Raw genomic sequence first — 20,064 nt, 5'->3', positions numbered from 1 at the left:
GAAACATGTTGGTATTACAGACTCAGACAGGGAGAGGTTGAAAATGTTAGTGAAGACACTTGCCAGTTGGTCAGCGCATGCTCGGAGTATACGTCCTGGTAGTCCGTCTGGCCCTGCGGCTTTGTGAATGTTGACCTGTTTAAAGGTCTTACTCACATCGGCTATGGAGAGGTTGATCACACAGTCGCCCGGAACAGCTGACGCTCGTTTCAGTGTTACTTGGCTCGAAGCGAGCATAGAAGTAATTTAGCTCGTCTGGTAGGCTCGTGTCACTGGGCAGCTCGCTGCTGTGCTTCCCTTTGTAGTCTGTAATAGTTTGCAAGCCCTGCCACATCCAACGAGCGTCGGAGCCGGTGTAGTACGATTCGATCTTAGTCCTGTATTGACGCATTGCCTGTTTGATGGTTCTTCGAAGGGCATAACAGGATTTCTTATAAGCTTCCGGGTTAGAGTCTCGCTCCTTGAAAGCGGCAGCTCTACCCTTTAGATCAGCGCGGATGTTGCCTGTAATCCATGGCTTCTGGTTGGGGTATGTACATACAGTCACTGTGGGGACGACGTCATCGATGCACTTATTGATGAAGCCAGTGACTGATGTGGTGTACTCCTCAATGCCATCGGAAGAATCCCAGAACATATTCCAGTCTGTGCTAGCAAAACAGTCCTGTAGCTTAGCATCTGCTTCATCTGACCACTTTTTATTGACCGAGTCACTGGTGCTTCCTGCTTTAGTTTTTGCTTGTAAGCAGGAATCAGGAGGATAGAATTATGGTCAGATTTGCCAAATGGAGGGCGAGGGAGAGCTTTGTACGCGTCTCTGTGTGTGGAGTAAAGGTGATCTAGAGTTTCTTTCCCTCTGGTTGCACATTTAACATGCTGGTAGAAATGAGGTAAAACGGATTCAAGTTTCCCTGCATTAAAGTCCCCGGCCACTAGGAGCGCCGCCTCTGGATGAGCGTTTTCCTATTTGCTTATGGCCGTATACAGTTCATTGAGTGTGGTCTTAGTGCCATTATTGGTTTGTGGTGGTAAATAGACAGCTACGAAGAATATAGATGAAAACTCTCTTGGTAGATAGTGTGTTCTACAGCTTATCATGAGATACTCTACCTCAGGCGAGCAAAACCTCAAGACTTCCTTAGATATTGTGCGCCAGCTGTTGTTTACAAATATACATAGACCGCCACCCCTTGTCTTACCAGAGGCTGCTGTTCTGTCCTGCCTATACAGTGTATAACCCGCCAACTGTATGTTATTCATGTCTTCGTTCAGCCACGACTCTGTGAAACATAAGATATTACAGTTTTTAATGTCCCGTTGGTAGGATATTCGTGCCTGTAGTTTGTCCACTTTATTATCAATGTAAATTGGCCAATAGTATCAATGGCAAAGGCAGATTAGCCACTCGTCGCCGGCTCCTTACCATGCACCCTGATCTCCTTCCACGATATGTCATTTTCTTTCTACTGCGAATGACTGGGATGAGGGCCCTGTCGGGTGTCTGGAGGAAATCTCTCTCGTCCAAATCATTAAAGACAAATTATTTGTCCAGTTCAAGGTGAGTAATCGCTGTTCTGATATCCAGAAGCTCTTTTCGGTCATAAGAGACGGTAGTGGCAACATTATGTACAACATAAGTTACAAACAATGCGAAAAAACACTCAAAATAGCACGGTTGGTTAAGAGTCCACAAAATGGCAGCCATCCCCTCTGGCACCTGGTATTCCTCCGGTAAATCCACCTGAGTTGCGTGGTCCAGACTTTCCACCATAGTGGTGTTGACAGACACCGCGAGACACCTCCTCTGACACTCCTGCGACCAACCCAGCAGTCTCTTCTCAGACCAGGAAATAACAGGGTTATGCCAACTCAACCAGGGGAGACCTAAAACAACGGGGTGCGGGGGTGTCTATAATCAAAAAGGTGATCTGTTCTAAATGAGTGTCATGGGTCAGCAGAGAAACATGAACAGTGATGTGATGTATGAGCCCCGCCCCTATTGGACGATTATCCAGGGCTCGAACAGGAATGGGTGACTGTAGGGGAACCAAAGGAATGCGTAATGTAGTGGCCAGTGCGCTATCTAAAAGATTCCCGGCAGCTCCGGAATCAATCGGAGCTAATGGGAGTGAGGGGCTAGTGTATTCAGGGAATTTAATGGAAAACACACTGGTTGAGCTGACAGAAAAGGAGAGGAGATCTTGCATCCTACCTGGGTTGGAGCAGGAGAATTCCCTGGCTTGTCACCTCCTCGCCTATTAGTGGATAGAGGGCAGGTCGGGGAGAAATGACCCCTTTCTCCACAATAGGAGCCCAGATTCCTCCTTCTCCTACACTCTGCCTCGGGCAAACGTGCAGAGCCCACCTCCATCGGCTCTGGCCACGGAGCAGGTGTAGCAATGGGCTCCGGATTCCGCGCAGGTCTTAGTCGGGACCGCAGGAGGTTGTCCAACCGGATCGCCATGCTGATGAGCTGGTTGAGTGACAGGTTGTTATCACAGCAGGCTTACTCCCTCTGTACCTCCTCCTGCAATCCGCTGAGGAAAACGGTGACCAGAGCCGACTAATTCCATCTGGTGGAGGCCGCAATGGTCCGGAACTCCAGGGCGAACTCCGAGGCGGTCCTAGATCCCTGGTGTAGTTAGAGTAGATGCTCACCTCCCTCTCGGCCCTCCACAAGATGATCAAACACTGAGCGGAAGAGGAGGGTGAAGCGCTCGTATGACTCGTCCTTGGGTCTGCCCGTTTCCCAGACCGCGGCACCCCAGTCCAGGGCCTTTCCGGTCAGTGCCGAGATGACTGTGGCAACCCTGTCCCTCGGAGACAGCCTCGGTGTAGCGAGCGAGGTACAGGTTGCATTGCAGAAGGAATCCCTTGCATCTCGCTGGCGCGCCATCGAAGAGCTCTGGGAGGGACAGGGGTATTCCGCGGACCGGCTCAGATGGGACGGAGACAGGTAGTGGTGGTGTGGGGGCTGGTGCCAGAACCGGTGCTGGAGACTGGAGGGACTGCACATTCCTCTCCAAACGCAAGATGGTTGCCAGCACGTTGTCCATGGTGCTGCCGAGTCTGGAGAGACAGTCCTCGTGATGCTGGACTGTCTCTACGATGGTCGCCAGCTCTGCCTTTCCCGCTGTCTCCATTTTGCTGGGTCGATTATTCTGTCACATTGTATAATGATTAGAAGACAGGCGCAGGGATACGTAATAATTTTTTTTAATACTCCACCCAACACAAGGTACGTCATGAAAAACGACGGGGACGAAGAACAAAACAAACATGCATATATACAGTGCTATGAAAAAGTATTTGCCCCTTTTCTAATTTTCTCTACTTTTGCATATTTGTGATACTGAATGTTATCAGATCTTCAACCAAAACCTAATATTAGATAAAGGGAACATAAGTGAACAAATAACACAACAATTACACATTTATGTTATTTATTTCATAAACAAAGTTATGCAACACCCAATTCCCCTGTGTGAAAAAGTAATTGCCCCCTTACACTCAATAACTGGTTGTGCCACCTTTAGCTGCAATGACTCCAACCAATTGCTTCCTGTAGTTGTTGATCAGTCTCTCACATCGCTTTGGAGGTATTTTGGCCCACTCTTCCATGCAGAACTGCTTTAACTCAGTGACGTGTGGGTTTTCAAGCATGAACTGCTTGTTTCAAGTCCTGCCACAACGTCTCAATTGGGATTAGGTCTGGACTTTGACTAGGCCATTCCAAAACTTCCAATTTGTTGCTTTTTAGCAATTTTCATGTAGACTTGATTGTGTGTTTTGGATCATTGTCTTGCTGCATGACCCAGATGCGCTTCAACTTCAGCTCACAGACGGATGGCATGACATTCTCCTGTAGAATTCTCTGATACAGAGCAGAATTCATGGTTCCTTCTATTAAGGCAAGTCGTCCAGGTCCTGAGGCAGCAAAGCATTCCCAAACCATCACACCACCACCACTGTGCTTGACCTTTGGTATGATGTTCTTACTGTGGAATGCAGTGTTTAGTTTTCGCCAGGCATAATGGGACCCATCTCGTCCAAAAAGTTGACTCAAGTTTGCCAAAAAGCACCTGGAGGATCATCAAGACTCTTTGAAGAACGTTCTATGGACAGATGATTCAAAAGTATAACTTTTAGGATGACATGGTTCCAGTAATGCCTGGCGAAAACCAAACACTGCATTCCACAGTAAGAACATCATACCAAAGGTCAAGCATGGTGGTGGTGGTGTGATGGTTTGGGGAAAACCATATGTTGTTTCTTAGTCTACGTCGATATTCCTTCTTAATTTGCTCGATAACATTACGGAAAAAGGGTTTATTGGATAAATGTGGCAACTCCTCTCTTGCTGCACCCCAAAAATGTTGGGCTAGAATTCAGGCCTTGTGGGCGGGTGTTGAGAGGTCATTGAACGAACATATTTTTTGGCAATCCTGCCAACAGCCTTAACATTTCAATGAAGAAGAATAAGATGCTGGTTGTTAAATTGTGGTTTAAAGACGTCTAGGTTGTCCGATACGGAGTGTAAGGGCTATAAAAAATATGTTAGGTATGATGTCAAAGGGCGACATAGTCTCGCATAGCGAAACAGTCACCAACAAAATGATTGCAGTGGAAAGCATTACAGGTGAGAACTTCGGCTAGCTAGCTAAGTTAGCTGCCAGCCAGTGGGTGCATTGCAAGTTTTGATCTGTAATTGGGATATCAATGGGTCGTCTTTGTCTGTTACAGAAGCTGTCGAGGCCGTTCTTTCCTACACAAAGGGTGCAGAGGAGCTGCTGAAACGAAACAAGGTGCACCCTGACGTCATATTCAAGTACCCGGCGAAGGAGCGGGTGGTGATGCCCCCCAACAGCAAGAAAAACCAGGTAAAGAAGCGGACTCTAGAGTTCTGGTCTACGGGGAAGGTACAGTATAGATACAGCCAGTCAACATCTCACCTCACATTATTTTTGCTCTGTTCCTTAGAGGCTGAATTTGGCAATAACATATTAACCTGCGTTTGCCTCTTGCTAAATGTAGGGTGTCCCATCAAAAACGCATATTTTGACCAATGGGTAAAATTATATGTTAATTGTGTAGATAATCCTCTAAGAAAACCAATGGTCCAAACCATGTATCTATTGTAAGGTTCTGTATTTATTTTCTTAGTCAACCTTGTGTTCTTGAACGTAGCCCTGTCTTTCATTTTTGTTTTTACTCACCTGGTCTCATCAGCTCAGTTCATTCTGTTTGTGCCTTGTGAGGTATTGTTCGTTTTTGATTCTACTAAGCCTTTTCCTAGCTCGTTTGTGAGAACCAGTTATAGCCGTCAGTCCTAGTTTTGATTCACCTGCCTGTTTGCCTACCGGTGTATGACCATTGCCTGCTTGTGACCACGATTCCTGCCTTCTGTGAAGGCGAAATAAACACCTGCCGTGCTCTACATGTGAATCTACACCTTTTTCTCCCTGAGTATTCATTACAGAATATCTCACCTAAAAACTGAATGGATTCAGCGGAGCTACAGCGGCGCATAACCCAGCAAGAGGAGCGTATGGAGGAAATCTGCCATTTTCTCCACCAGCCTATCCCTACTCCTCCGATGCCAGGTATCGTAACCCGATCACTCTCCTTCCGGTCGTCCTATAGGAGACCTCCTCATAGACCTTCAACGAGGACGCAATTCAGCTGCCGAGTATGCCCTTGAGTTCCGCACCATGGCTGCAGGGAGTGGATGGAGTGAGGCTGCTTTACTTACCGTCTACCGAAGAGGGCTCAACAGGGAACTTCAGGCGGAGCTACACTGTAGATGTGAACTTCAGGATTTAAATCAATACATTCGTACGTCCATCTCCATCGACCACCTCATCGCCACCCAGGAACCCGAAAACCTTCTCTTTCCATGATTCCGTCATCCCGTCCGAGTCTTCCAGATCCCATGCAGTTGGGCCATGCTCCTCTTCCGTGTATCGAACGCCAAAGGCGGATCCAAGAAGGGCTCTGCCTATACTGTGGAGGGAAAGATCATCTACTCAGCCATTGCCCTGTTCGCCCCCCATGGAGAGATGAGAAGGGTCCCTCCGCTGCCATGCAGGTAGGCGTGTCCTTATTTCTAAATATCTCCCAGAAGCAATTCTCCATCCCAGTATTGATAACCGTGAAGGGGGTTACTAAGTACGTAGAGGGCTTGATAGATTCGGGAGCAGCAGGTAATTTTATCGTCACCAGCTAGTACAAGAGCTTGACATTGATCTAACACCTGTCACCCCTCCCTAACAGATTAACACCCTGGACGGGCAACCATTGGGCTCGGGCTTCATTACGCACCTGACACAGAGCGTCACCCTCCAGATTGGAGTCTTCGACACCAAAACCATTTAACTCATGGAACTCTCATCCCCCAAACAGCCACTCATCCTTGGACACCCCTGGCTTTGTCATCACGACCCTGCCATCTCGTGGAAACAAGTGAAACTACTGTCCTGGTCTTCTACCTGCTTCACCAGTTGTCTCAGCCTACCCTGCAGAGCCACCACCATTGAGGACTCTGCCTCTGCAGTGCCACCCACCATACCATCTGAATACGCCCAGTACAGTAATGTCTTCAGCAAAATCAAGGCCTCCACTCTGCCACCACATCGCCCAGGGGACTGTGCTATTGACTTACTCCCTGGATTGTCCCCACCGAAGGGCCGTGTTTACCCCCTATCTATCCCGGAAAATGAGGCAATGGAGAACTACATTGAGGAAGCACTCAAACTGTTTAATTTGTCCTTCTTCTTCCCCGGCTGCGTCCAGCTTCTTCTTCGTTGGAAAAAAGGACGGTGGTCTCCGTCCATGTATTGATTACTGTTCCCTGAATGACATCACGGTCAATAACCGTTTCCCTCTTCCTCTGATCCCAGCGACCCTTGAACAAGTGGGATCAAGGGCCAACATCTATACAAAACTCGACCTGCGAAGTGCATATAACATTGTCCGCATACATGAAGGCGACGAATGGAAGACGGCCTTTATCACCACATGAGGACACTACGAATACCTGGTCATGTCCTACGGCCCCCCGCTGTCTTCCAACCCTTTATGAACAAGGTTTTCCAGGATATGATCAACCGCTTTCTCATCGTCTACATTGATGACATCCTGATCTACTCCCACTCCCTGAAGGAACACATACAGCATGTACAAAGGGATCTTCAACGGCTCCTTGACCATAACCTTTATGTGAAGATTGAAAAGAGCACCTTCCATGTAACCTCGGTAAACTTCCTCGGTTTCGTACTGACACCTGGAGGGGTCAGCATGGATGACAACAAAGTCACCGCCATCAGTAACCGGCCCAAACCCACCACCGTTAAGGAACTCCTTTTCATTGGGTTCTCCAACTTCTGTCGCCGGTTAACTCTGAACTTCAGTTCTACTGCCGCTCCCCTCACTGCCCTTACCAGCCAAAAGACCCGGACCCTTCAATGGTCTGATACCGCCCTGACTGCTTTCAACAACTTGAAACGTCTCTTCACCTCAGCTCCTGTCCTTCGCCAACCTGATCCGACCCTTCTTTTCACCATGGAGGTGGATGCCTCTGAAGTAGGTGTAGGAGCTACAGTGAGGGACAAAACTATTTGATCCCCTGCTGATTTTGTACGTTTGCCCACTGACAAAGAAATGATCAGTCTATAATTTTAATGGTAGGTTTATTTGAACAGTGAGAGACAGAATAACAACAAAAAAATCCAGAAAAACGCATGTCAAAAATGTTATAAATTGAGAGGGAAATAAGTATTTGACCCCCTCTCAATCAGAAAGATTTCTGGCTCCCAGGTGTCTTTTTTACAGGTAACGAGCTGAGATTAGGAGCACACTCTTAAAGGGAATGCTCCTAATCTCAGCTTGTTACCTGTATAAAAGACACCTGTCCACAGAAGCAATCAATCAATCAGATTCCAAACTCTCCACCATGGCCAAGACCAAAGAGCTCTCCAAGGATGTCAAGGACAAGATTGTAGACCTACACAAGGCTGGAATGGGCTACAAGACCATCACCAAGCAGCTTGGTGAGAAGGTGACAACAGTTGGTGCAATTATTTGCAAATGGAAGAAACACAAAATAACTGTCAATCTCCCTCGGCCTGGGGCTCCATGCAATATCTCACCTCGTGGAGTTGCAATGATCATGAGAACGGTGAGGAATCAGCCCAGAACTACACGGGAGGATCTTGTCAATGATCTCAAGCCAGCTGGGACCATAGTCACCAAGAAAAAAATTGGTAACACACTACGCCGTAAAGGACTGAAATCCTGCAGCGCCCGCAAGGTCCCCCTGCTCAAGAAAGCACATATACAGGCCCGTCTGAAGTTTGCCAATGAACATCTGAATGATTCAGAGGAGAACTGGGTGAAAGTGTTGTGGTCAGATGAGACCAAAATCGAGCTCTTTGGCATCAACTCAACTCGCCGTGTTTGGAGGAGGAGGAATGCTGCCTATGACCCCAAGAACACCATCCCCACCGTCAAACATGGAGGTGGAAACATTATGCTTTGGGGGTGTTTTTCTGCTAAGGGGACAGGACAACTTCACCGCATCAAAGGGACGATGGACGGGGCCATGTACCGTCAAATCTTGGGTGAGAACCTCCTTCCCTCAGCCAGGGCATTGAAAATGGGTCGTGAATGGGTATTCCAGCATGACAATGACCCAAAACACACGGCCAAGGCAACAAAGGAGTGTCTCAAGAAGAAGCACATTAAGGTCCTGGAGTGGCCTAGCCAGTCTCCAGACCTTAATCCCATAGAAAATCTGTGGAGGGAGCTGAAGGTTCGAGTTGTCAAACGTTAGCCTCGAAACCTTAATGACTTGGAGAAGATCTGCAAAGAGAAGTGGGACAAAATCCCTCCTGAGATGTGTGAAAACCTGGTGGCCAACTACAAGAAACGTCTGACCTCTGTGATTGCCACCAAGGGTTTTGCCACCAAGTACTAAGTCATGTTTTGCAGAGGGGTCAAATACTTATTTACCTCATTAAAATGTACATCAATTTATAACATTTTTGACATGCGTTTTTCTGGATTTTGTTGTTGTTTTTCTGTCTCTCACTGTTCAAATAAATCTACCATAAAAATTATAGACTGATCATGTCTTTGTCAGTGGGCAAACATACAAAATCAGCAGTGGATCAAATACTTTTTCCCTCACTGTATACTCTCTTAGCGGGTGGGAACACCTCCAAAATCACATCCCTGTGCCTTCTTCTCCAGGAAGTTATCCTCCGCTAAGAGGAATTATGATGTAGGGAACAGAGAACTCCTCACCATCAAGCTGGTCCTCGAGGAGTGGCGCCACTGGTTGGAGGGCGCACAACATCCCATTCTCGTACTAACAGATCATCGTAATCTGGAATATATCAGAGGGGCCAAGAGGTTAAACTCCAGACAAGGCCGCTGGGCTCTCTTCTTCCCACGCTTCCATTTTCATGTTACTTACATCCCTGGAAAGAAAAACTTAAAAGCTGATGCTCTCTCCCGCCAGTTTGACCTTCCAACCAGTAACTCAGACCCTACACCCATTTTTCCTTCCTCTTGCATTATGGGACCGGTACTGTGGGAGGTTCACTCTGCCATACAAGAAGCCCTAACCTCAGACCCGGCTCCTCCTGAGACACCAGCTGGGAAGAGTTACGTACCAGCAGCTGTTAGACACAAACTGATGCAATGGTATCACACGTCCTTGGGGTCAGGACATCCAGGCATTACACGAACCACCGAACTTCTAGCCCGTAAGTTCTGGTGGTCCTCACTGGCATCCGACGTAAGGGATTACGTACTCTCCTGTCCAGTCTGTGCCCAAACCAAAAGCCCTCGTCATCACCCTTCCGGTAAGCTTCAACCTTTGCCAATCCCTCACAGACCCTAGTCCCACATAGCTGTTGACTTCATCACAGACCTTCCTGAATCCTCTGGTAACACCACCATCCTTGTCATAGTAGACCGTTTTTCAAAAATGTGTCGTCTGGTTCCTCTTCCTCATATACCTAACGCCATGGAATTGACTGAGTGTATGTTCCGTCTGTATGGGATTCCGGAGGACATTGTCTCTGACCGTGGGCCCCAGTTTGTCTCCCTGGTGTGGCGAGCCTTCTGTGACCCTTGGGGTCGCCCTCAGCCTCTCCTCCGGGTACCATCCCCAGACCAACGGGCAGACGGAACGCCTGAACCAAGAAATAGGGATGTACCTCCGCCAACAATGTTCTGCCTCGCCACATGACTGTAGTCGGTTTATGGCCTGGGCCAAATACGCTCAGAACTCACTCATGCATTCATCCCTCCGCCTTACTCCGTTTCAGTGTGTACTTGGTTACCAACCCCCCATGTTTCCCTGGGAGGCGGAGCCTGGTACTGTCCCAGTTGTCGACGACTGGTTTTGGCCTTTTTTTTGTTATATTTTTTTTTTGTCATTTAGCAGACGCTCTTATCCAGAGCGACTTACAGTTAGTGAGTGCATACATTATTTATTTTTATTTTTTATTTTTATTTATTTTTACACTGGCCCCCAGTGGGAATCGAACACACAACCCTGGCGTTGCAAACGCCATGCTCTACCAACTGAGCTACATCCCTGCCGGCCATTCCCTCCCCTACACTGGACGACGCTGGGCCAATTGTACGCCGCCTCATGGGTCATAGTGAGTGGGTATGGGAGACCGCTCACCGGCATCTGCAGGAAGCCTCTAATACCCAGAATCGCTTTTCCGACAGACGCCGCCGACCTACGCCACTCTTTCACCCCGGACAGCGTGTGTGGCTCTCTACCAGAGACATCCGGCTCCGCCTCCCCTGCAAAGAGTTCTGTCCTCGCTTCATTGGTCGCTTCAAGATAACCCATCGCATCAACCCTGTCATGTACCGCCTCCAGTTACCCCGTCAGTATAAAATCTCCTCGTCCTTCCATGTGTCTCTGTTAAAACCGGTCACCTACAGTCCTCTTCATCCTCCAGTCTCAACCCGCAGTGCGCCCCCACCGTTGGAGGTTGGAGGGGAACCTGCCTACGCCATTCAGGCCATTCTTGATTCCAAACGCCTGAGAGGTCGCATCCACTATCTAGTGGACTGGGAAGGTTATGGGCCTGAAGACCGGTCCTGGGTCCTCAACTAGGACCTCCTCGACCCAGAGATGATTCAGGCATTCCACCGTGATCGTCCCGCTCCCCGACCTCGGGGTCGACCCCCAAACAGACCCACTGGACATCAGCCTCGACGCAGAACGTCGGGTCAGTCCACGACCTTGTCGAACCAGCCTGCCGGACCTCGCCCCCGAGGTAGGCGGCCGCATCTGCTCCCCCGCCCACCCGCTCCACCCTCCAGTGCCGTTGGGTCGTCAGGAGCCTCCCTTTGGGTAGCCCTGTTTCTTTGTGTTCTTGAACGTAGCCCTGTCTTTCATTTTTGTTCATTGATTTCACCTGTGTTAGTTACTCACCTGGTCTCATCAGCTCCTTATTTAGTTCAGTTCATTCTGTTTGTGCCTTGTGAGGTATTGTTCATTTTTGACTCTACTAAACCTTTTCCAAGCTCGTTTGTGAGAACCAGTTATAGCCTTCAGTCCTAGTTTTGATTCACCTGCCTGTTTGCCTACCGGTGTATGACCATTGCCTGCTTGTGCCCACGATTCCTGCCTTCTGTGAAGGCGAAATAAACACCAGCTGCGCTCTACGTGTGAATCTACACCTTTTTCATTACATCTATCATAATCCGTTCAAAAGTTATTGCATTTTTACCCTTGTAGGAAGGCCAAAATTAGCGTGAATAAATCAATGGAGGCCAGAGAAGAAAAGTTGTAAAAAAATAAGGTGAATTACAATGCATTGTGTCAGCTAGGCTGGATGCTGTGCAATAATGAAGTACCTGACAGGCTCACTTTCCCATTGAACTCATCATCTTTCTTATCGAATCCGCAGGACATAAAACAATATAGAGGTAAGATATAAACTCAGCAAAAAAAGAAACATCCCTTTTTCAGGACCCTGTCTTTCAAAGATAATTTTAAAAAATCCAAATAACATCACAGATCTTCATTGTAAAGGGTTTAAACACTGTTTCCCATGCTTGTTCAATGAACCATAAACAATTCATGAACATGCACCTGTGGAACGGTTGTTAAGACACTAACAGCTTACAGACGGTAGGCAATTAAGGTCACAGTTATGAAAACTTAGGACACTAAAGAGGCCTTTCTACTGACTCTGAAAAACACCAAAAGAAAGATGCCCAGGGTCCCTGATCATCTGCGTGAATGTGCCTTAGGCATGCTGCAAGGAGGCCTGAGGACTGCAGATGTGGCCAGGGCAATAAATTGCAATGTCCGTACTGTGAGACGCCTAAGACAGCGCTACAGGGAGACAGGACGGACAGCTGATCGTCCTCGCAGTGGCAGACCACGTGTAACAACACCTGCATAGGATCGGTACATCCGAACATCACACCTGCGGGACAGGTACAGGATGGCAAGAACAACTGCCCGAGTTACACCAGGACCGCACAATCCCTCCATCAGTGCTCAGACTGTCCACAATAGGCTGAGAGAGGCTGAACTGAGGGCTTGTAGGCCTGTTGTAAGGCAGGTCCTCACCAGACATCACCGGCAACAACGTCGCCTATGGGCACAAAACCACCGTCGCTGGACCTGACAGGACTGGCAAAAAGTGCTCTTCACTGACAAGTCACGGTTTTGTCTCACCAGGGGTGATGGTCGGATTCGCGTTTATTGTCGAAGGAATGAGCGTTACACCGAGGCCTGTACTCTGGAGCGGGATCGATTTGGAGGTGGAGGGTCCGTCATGGTCTTGGGCGGTGTTTCACAGCATCATCGGACTGAGCTTGTTGTCATTGCAGGCAATCTCAACGCTGTGCGTTACAGGGAAGACATCCTCCTCCCTCATGTGGTACCCTTCCTGCAGGCTCATCCTGACATGACCCGCCAGCATGACAATGCCACCAGCCATACTGCTCGTTCTGTGCGTGATTTCCTGCAAGACAGGAATGTCAGTGTTCTGCTATGGCCAGCGAAGAGCCCGGATCTCAATCCCATTGAGCACGTCTGGGACCTGTTGGATCGGAGGGTGAGGGCTAGGGCCATTCCCCCCAGAAATGTCCGGGAACTTGCAGGTGCCTTGGTGGAAGAGTGGGGTAACATCTCACAGCAAGAACTGGCAAATCTGGTGCAGTCCATGAGGAGGAGATGCATTGCAGTGCTTAATGCAGCTGGTGGCCACACTAGATACTGACTGTTACTTTTTATTTTGACCCCCCCTTTGTTCAGGGACACATTATTCAATTTCTGTTAGTCACATGTCTGTGGAACTTGTTCAGTTTATGTGTCAGTTGTTGAATGTTATGTTCATACAAATATTTACACGTTAAGTTTGCTGAAAATAAACGCAGTTGACAGTGAGAGGGTGTTTATTTTTTTGCTGAGTTTATATATTTTTTTCTAGCTCCTCAACAGTCAGAACCCCACCTTGGGCCAGCCTCCTCAGGACTGGGACCCTCAACACTTCTGGGAGGACGTTTGTCTGCGCCTCTTCTCCAGGTAATCATCTTGACCCAAATTATACAGTTCACACTCTCTTTTGAGATTATTTTTGCTGAACTGCTCGTATAGTTTAAAACAATATTAATTTAATACAAACTATCTGATCTCTCTGTGTTTTAGTGCTGATGGTCAACAGATGGAGTTCCATGGTTCTGAGCTGACCAGCCTGCGTCTCCTGGCCCTGGCGAGGGACGAGAGGCTCCTGTTGAGCCCCAATCTGGACCCTCCTGGCCTGAAGGCCCTGTCCTCCCCCACGGCCTGGTGCTGGTAGCAGTAGCAGGGACCATACACAGAGACACTGTCTGTCTGGGAGTCTATGAACAGGTGTTTGGCCTTATCCACTCCCCACTAGAACAGAACAGCTGGAAGATCAAGTTTGTCAACCTGAAGATCAGGGGGCAGGATGCCCTGGAAGGAGCAGAGGAACTGGCCTCGCCTGCGCTGACCTGTAGCTCCACTGAACTACAGCTGCTCTGCAGATGATCAGGGACCTGGGGTGCATGCCAATATTCTAAGTGTCTTCCTCTCCTCTTCTTCATCTGCACTGTTTCGAAAGAACTTGACAAGTGAAAGTAGATTGCTGGTGTAGCCATCAACCATATTGCTTTCACCTATCCTGGGTTTTTAGGTCAATGCAGATGAAGGAGAGGAGACGAGGAGAGAGCCACTTCAGATTATTGAGATCCACACCTGGTGTCACCAAGATCAGGGCTCTGCTCTGTAGACAATAATGGAGTGGTGGTTAGAGATATGCTTGTGAGAGACGTGAGAATGAAAGACAAAGTGCACTCAATACATTATGCAAGTAATGTAATTGTCATGATGGGGTAAACATACATTTTATGCTTTGTTTTCTTCAACAATACTATAAAGTGAGGTATTATTTACTGCTGCATCAAGAAGACAAATACATTTAAAATGTTGCTATTAATACAGTATTCCAGGATATGTTTCAACGTGACCAAGACAAAGGAGATGATTGTGGACTACAGGAAAAAAAAGAGGACTGAGCACGCCCCCATTCTCATCAACGGGGCTGTAGTGGAACAGGTTGAGAGCTTCAAGTTCCTTGGTGTCCACATCACCAACGAACTATCATGGTCCAAACACACCAAGACAGTCGTGAAGAGGGCACGACAAAGCCTATTCCCCCTCAGGAGACTGAAAAGATTTGGCATGGGTCCTCAGATCCTCAAAAAATTCTACAGCTGCACCATCGAGAGCATCCTGACTGGTTGCATCACCGCTTGGTATGGCAACTGCTTGGCCTCCGACCGCAAGGCACTACAGAGGGTAGTGCGTACGGCCCAGTACATCACTGGGGCCAAGCTTCCTGCCATCCAGGACCTCTATACCAGGCGGTGTCAGAGGAAGGCCCTCAAAATTGTCAAAGACTCCAGCCACCCTAGTCATAGACTGTTCTCTCTGTTACCGCACGGCAAGCGGTACCGGAGTGCCAAGTCTAGATCCAAAAGACTTCTCAACAGCTTCTACCCCCAAGCCATAAGACTCCTGAACAGCTAATCATGGCTACCCGGACGATTTGCACTGCCATCTTTTTACGCTGGTGCTACTCTGTTAATTATTTATGCATAGTCACTTTAACTCTACCCACATGTACATATTACTTCAACTACCTCAACTAGCCGGTGCCCCCGCACATTGACTCTGCACCGGTACCCCCCCTGTATATATAGCCTCCCTACTGTTATTTTATTTTACTTCTGCTCTTTTTTTCTCAACACTTTTTTTTGTTTTATTCTACTTTTTTATTAAAAATAAATGCACTGTTGGTTAAGGGCTGTAAGTAAGCATTTCACTGTAATGTCTGCACCTGTTGTATTCGGCGCATGTGGCCAATAAAATTTGATTTGATTTGATGTTTTGGTTTACTCTCCATGTAATGGGAAAAGCTTTCTTGGTTGGTGCAGGAATGTGTGGTATCCACGATTCTTCTGTTCTCTCATTTGAGCTGTTTTCCCCTCAATGACCTGGGATCTGTGCCTTATCTAAAAGAGTCTATAAGCAAGCAGAAGCATGCCTCTATCATTTGTAACTGTATTATATTTTAAATATGTATCATACCTGTACGAAAAAGAAATACAATTTCTGGTGTACTGTTTGCTTCTCTCTGTAGCACCTGTTATGTATATTATCATAATATTAACTGTATTGATCTTGATCAGGTATATGACTTATTTAGCTAGTCCTATACGGTCTCTTTCTTTCTCATGTGCTTTATGTTACCTTTCCTGCCTCGCCTCCAGACCGTAGTCCAGGGCCAGCGCAATGTATGCTCTGGGGTAATTCCCACATTTGGGGATCTTATCCGCTGCTAATGACGAGTTAGTCTGGAATTTCACTGAAGTAGTTGACATTTATTAAACTTTTACACCATGTGAGGTAGTCTGTACTGGGCTAACGGAGCAAAAAGAGCGTGGCTCACAGTTCGGCTACATCTATGCCACCACAACAATTGCATCAAAAACGAAAGTTAACTTACTACGTTACCCATAATGCACTTTAGTGTTTCAAAGCTATACCCTTACTTTACCAACATTTATATAGGCTTATATTCCACCGAAGTTGCATAACTTTTCAACATTTTGTACAATAATTGTGCAGTAGTAGACCACCAATACATTGGTTAATAAACCAAATATTTAGCGTTTTGTACAGAGGTTACCATGGTTTCTTATTTTCGGAATTGAAACTGAAAGTTCCTAGATATGCTCTGTTGAAACGGAAATGGTTAGATTGTCATTACTGCTGGCATGATCTGACAGCAAGTTGCTACGAAAAGTTTAAGCACCCATTTCTGATTTTAAATTAGCTCTTTAGTTTTGAAGATGTCAAGATTGAATTACAAGGAGAGATATGGTTGCAGACAGCTGTTGGGGATGATGACAGAGGATGACATATCCTCACTTCGATTTACTGTCACTAATAAAAAGACAGATCTTTTCGAGACCACATCAGGTAGGGTCGGGAGTAAAGTTTTTTTAAAAGCTAGAATCCTTAGTTGCTACATCCATATTTGGATTTATACATTAATAATATATACCCATTGATTCTTGAAGAATATAACTTATAAATGCCTCATGAGCTTTAGTTCAGCAGTTGTACCCCATCAGAAACCAAAGTATAAGCTTGTTTTACTCCAATGTTTGTAAACAATGTAAACGGAAACAAACATTGTATAGCCTAAAAAATATATAATTTTAATATCATGGATGGTCAGTCGTTGCATCCATAGATCTGAATTTGTGAGTGGTTACATTTCTCCAGGGCCATCCCTCAGCTTTTTACCAAAACAGAAGTGGGGTGTCCGATTTGTATTTGTTTCATTTAAGGATTCAAGCTTTAAAAACATCTGTATTAAAACATGTGAATACATTGTTAAACAATTAGTTAATTTAGCCTGCAATTGGTTTTAGATCATGTGGATAAAATGTAATTGCAAATAAACAAAAAGTGCACCTTCTTAGCTCCATGTATTAAAGGTAGACTCAGCAATATCATCATAGCAGGGTGACTATTTGCAGACATCAACATCAACAACAGAATTCATGTACATGCCATTGCCAAGATTGCCAGACAGTTCTTGTGCCCTACCTTGAGGCATACCCTATACTCACATCACCAGATAAATCATGTTTGATGACTTTCAAACCATGGGTGTATTCAGAATTTGTCGTGTTGTAAAAAAGTATTTCCATAATTTACCAATGAATATCCAGTGGTGGTGTGAAAAGCTTTATCTGTAATTATGCTGCTCAGAAATGTGATATCTCATTAGAGTCCTTGGGTCGTATGCTTATGTTACAGAATCAATTGATGCCATCCTTTCAAACACAGAGAATGCAGAGGCATTCCTGAAACGCAGGAAAGTTCAACGTGACTTCATATTCAGATACCTGACGGAGGACGAGGGGGTTGTGATACCCAAAAACAGCAACAAAGACCAGCTAGTGAAGAAGGCTCTTGAGGTCTGGACTATTGAGAAGGTATTTTTGGAGCAGATACATTTGGACACGTAGGGAACTAAGAGATAAGGTAAATAAACCAGTTTCTATTGTCTCAATTATCCTCAGGTGCGTCCACAAGCTTATAAAGATGTCTCCTTCAGTGCTTTAACAAGAGCAGCAAATTCTCAGATCGGATTTAGGCTTCAAACAGCACATGTCCCCCCTCAACCTGTCTACTCTAAGCCAATCTACACATCCCAGGTAATAATAATATCAATCCTAATTCTATGGCAAGAAGGCATGCAGTGTAGAAAGTAATTTCGCTTCAGTTCTTGATAATGCGAAGCTTTGGCCAGAACAGTTATTCTGTTTTTTAAAGAGATATGTTCTTGTCTGTAGATGTCGGACCTTCAAAGCCCAGCAACTGAGACCAATCCAGGACCAGCTATGACTAATGTGAGACAAATTGAGACCAGTTTCAGACCAATTGGTCTGAGAACAAGTGAGAGTGTCTCTGTTTCCTCTGAGGCGACATACAGTAATGGCTTTGACCACCTGGCCTTGGCCAGACAGTTTTGTCAGTGGTTCTTCCAGCTTCTCAACAGTCTGAACCCCTCCCTGGGCCAGCCTCCTCAGGAGTGGGGACCACAACACTTCTGGGAGGATGTGAGGCTACGTCTCCTCTCCAGCGCCGGAGAGCAGTATACAGAAGAGTACGAAGGAGCAGAGATGGTCAGCCTGCGTCTCCTGGCCCTGGCGAGGGACGAGAGGCTACTGTTGAGCCCCAACCTGGAGCCTGGTGGCCTGAAGGCCCTGTCCTCCCCCCACGGCCTGGTGCTGGTGGCTGTGGCAGGGACCATCCACAGAGACAGAGAATGTGTGGGCATTTATGAGCAGGTGTTTGGCCTGATATGCTCCCCACTGGACCAGAACAAATGGAAGATCAAGTTCATGGTCATGAAGATGAGGGGCCAGGAGGCTCTCAGGGCGGGAGAGATGCTGCTGTCTCCAATATTAACATGGGATTCCAACGACCTGCAGCTCCTCTGTAGATGATGGGGGACCTGGTGTGATCGTCAGCAGGGGTCTTCAACCGAGGGTCCGCAGGTCTGGATCCTAACTATGGAGACATTTTAAGTTTCATCTTTATATAATGTACAGTGAATGGATTTTCATGTAATGCTTCATAAGTAGCCTACTTCTAGGTTTACTCATTGTCAGGAAATTACTATTTAACTATTCTCTAGTTTGGCACATTTCCCCCCCAGCTAATCAATCATGATACTGTAATTGACCTCAGTAACCTCTGATCTATTTATTAGAATTATTTGTAACCTTTATTTAGGCAGGGAGTCCCATTGAGACCAAAATCTTTTTCAAAGGAGCCCTGCATAGATACACCTTTTATATTATACAGTGGGGAAAAAAAGTATTTAGTCAGCCACCAATTGTGCAAGTTCTCCCACTTAAAAAGATGAGAGAGGCCTGTAATTTTCATCATAGGTACACGTCAACTTTGACAGACAAATTGAGAAAAGAAAATCCAGAAAATCCCATTGTAGGATTTTTAATGAATTTATTTGCAAACTATGGTGGAAAATAATTATTTGGTCACCTACAAACAAGCAAGATTTCTGGCTCTCACAGACCTGTAACTTCTTCTTTAAGAGGCTCCTATGTCCTCCACTCGTTACCTGTATTAATGGCACCTGTTTGAACTTGTTATCAGTATAAAAGACACCTGTCCACAACCTCAAACAGTCACACTCCAAACTCCACTATGGCCAAGACCAAAGAGCTGTCAAAGGACACCAGAAACAAAATTGTAGACCTGCACCAGGCTGGGGAGACTGAATCTGCAATAGGTAAGCAGCTTGGTTTGAAGAAATCAACTGTGGGAGCAATTATTAGGAAATGGAAGACATACAAGACCACTGATAATCTCCCTCGATCTGGGGCTCCACGCAAGATCTCACTTCGTGGGGTCAAAATGATCACAAGAACGGTGAGCAAAAATCCCAGAACCACACGGGGGGACCTAGTGAATGACCTGCAGAGAGCTGGGACCAAAGTAACAAAGCCTACCATCAGTAACACACTACGCCGCCAGGGACTCAAATCCTGCAGTGCCAGACGTGTCCCCCTGCTTAAGCCAGTACATGTCCAGGCCCGTCTGAAGTTTGCTAGAGTGCATTTGGATGATCCAGAAGAGGATTGGGAGAATGTCATATGGTCAGATGAAACCAAAATATAACTTTTTGGTAAAAACTCAAATCGTCGTGTTTGGAGGACAAAGAATTCTGAGTTGCATCCAAAGAACACCATACCTACTGTGAAGCATGGGGGTGGAAACATCATGCTTTGGGGCTGTTTTTCTGTAAAGGGACCAGGATGACTGATCCGTGTAAAGGAAAGAATGAATGGGGCCATGTATCGTGAGATTTTGAGTGAAAACCTCCTTCCATCAGCAAGGGCATTGAAGATGAAACGTGTGTTGAAAGTCTGTGGTGCCCAGCGACA

The 20,064-nt window shown here is 46.5% G+C and overlaps 1 pseudogene across 1 annotated transcript; it reads left to right on the top strand.

Annotated features, from left to right (window-relative positions):
* Positions 1-4,614: 4,614 nt before the first annotated feature.
* Positions 4,615-18,600, top strand: LOC311129197 (uncharacterized protein C3orf38 homolog; annotated as a pseudogene). Its single transcript, XR_014615306.1, has 8 exons — positions 4,615-4,639; positions 4,744-4,880; positions 13,479-13,573; positions 13,697-14,051; positions 16,406-16,555; positions 17,405-17,583; positions 17,671-17,805; positions 17,944-18,600. The product of XR_014615306.1 is annotated as an uncharacterized protein C3orf38 homolog (transcript).
* The last annotated feature ends 1,464 nt before the right edge of the window (positions 18,601-20,064 follow it).

This window comes from Coregonus lavaretus (assembly GCF_964263955.1).
Source record: "Coregonus lavaretus genome assembly, chromosome: 5".
Classification (NCBI taxonomy): domain Eukaryota; kingdom Metazoa; phylum Chordata; class Actinopteri; order Salmoniformes; family Salmonidae; genus Coregonus; species Coregonus lavaretus.
Note: the sequence above shows the minus strand (reverse complement) of the source record. Positions and strands in the feature narration are given on the sequence as shown.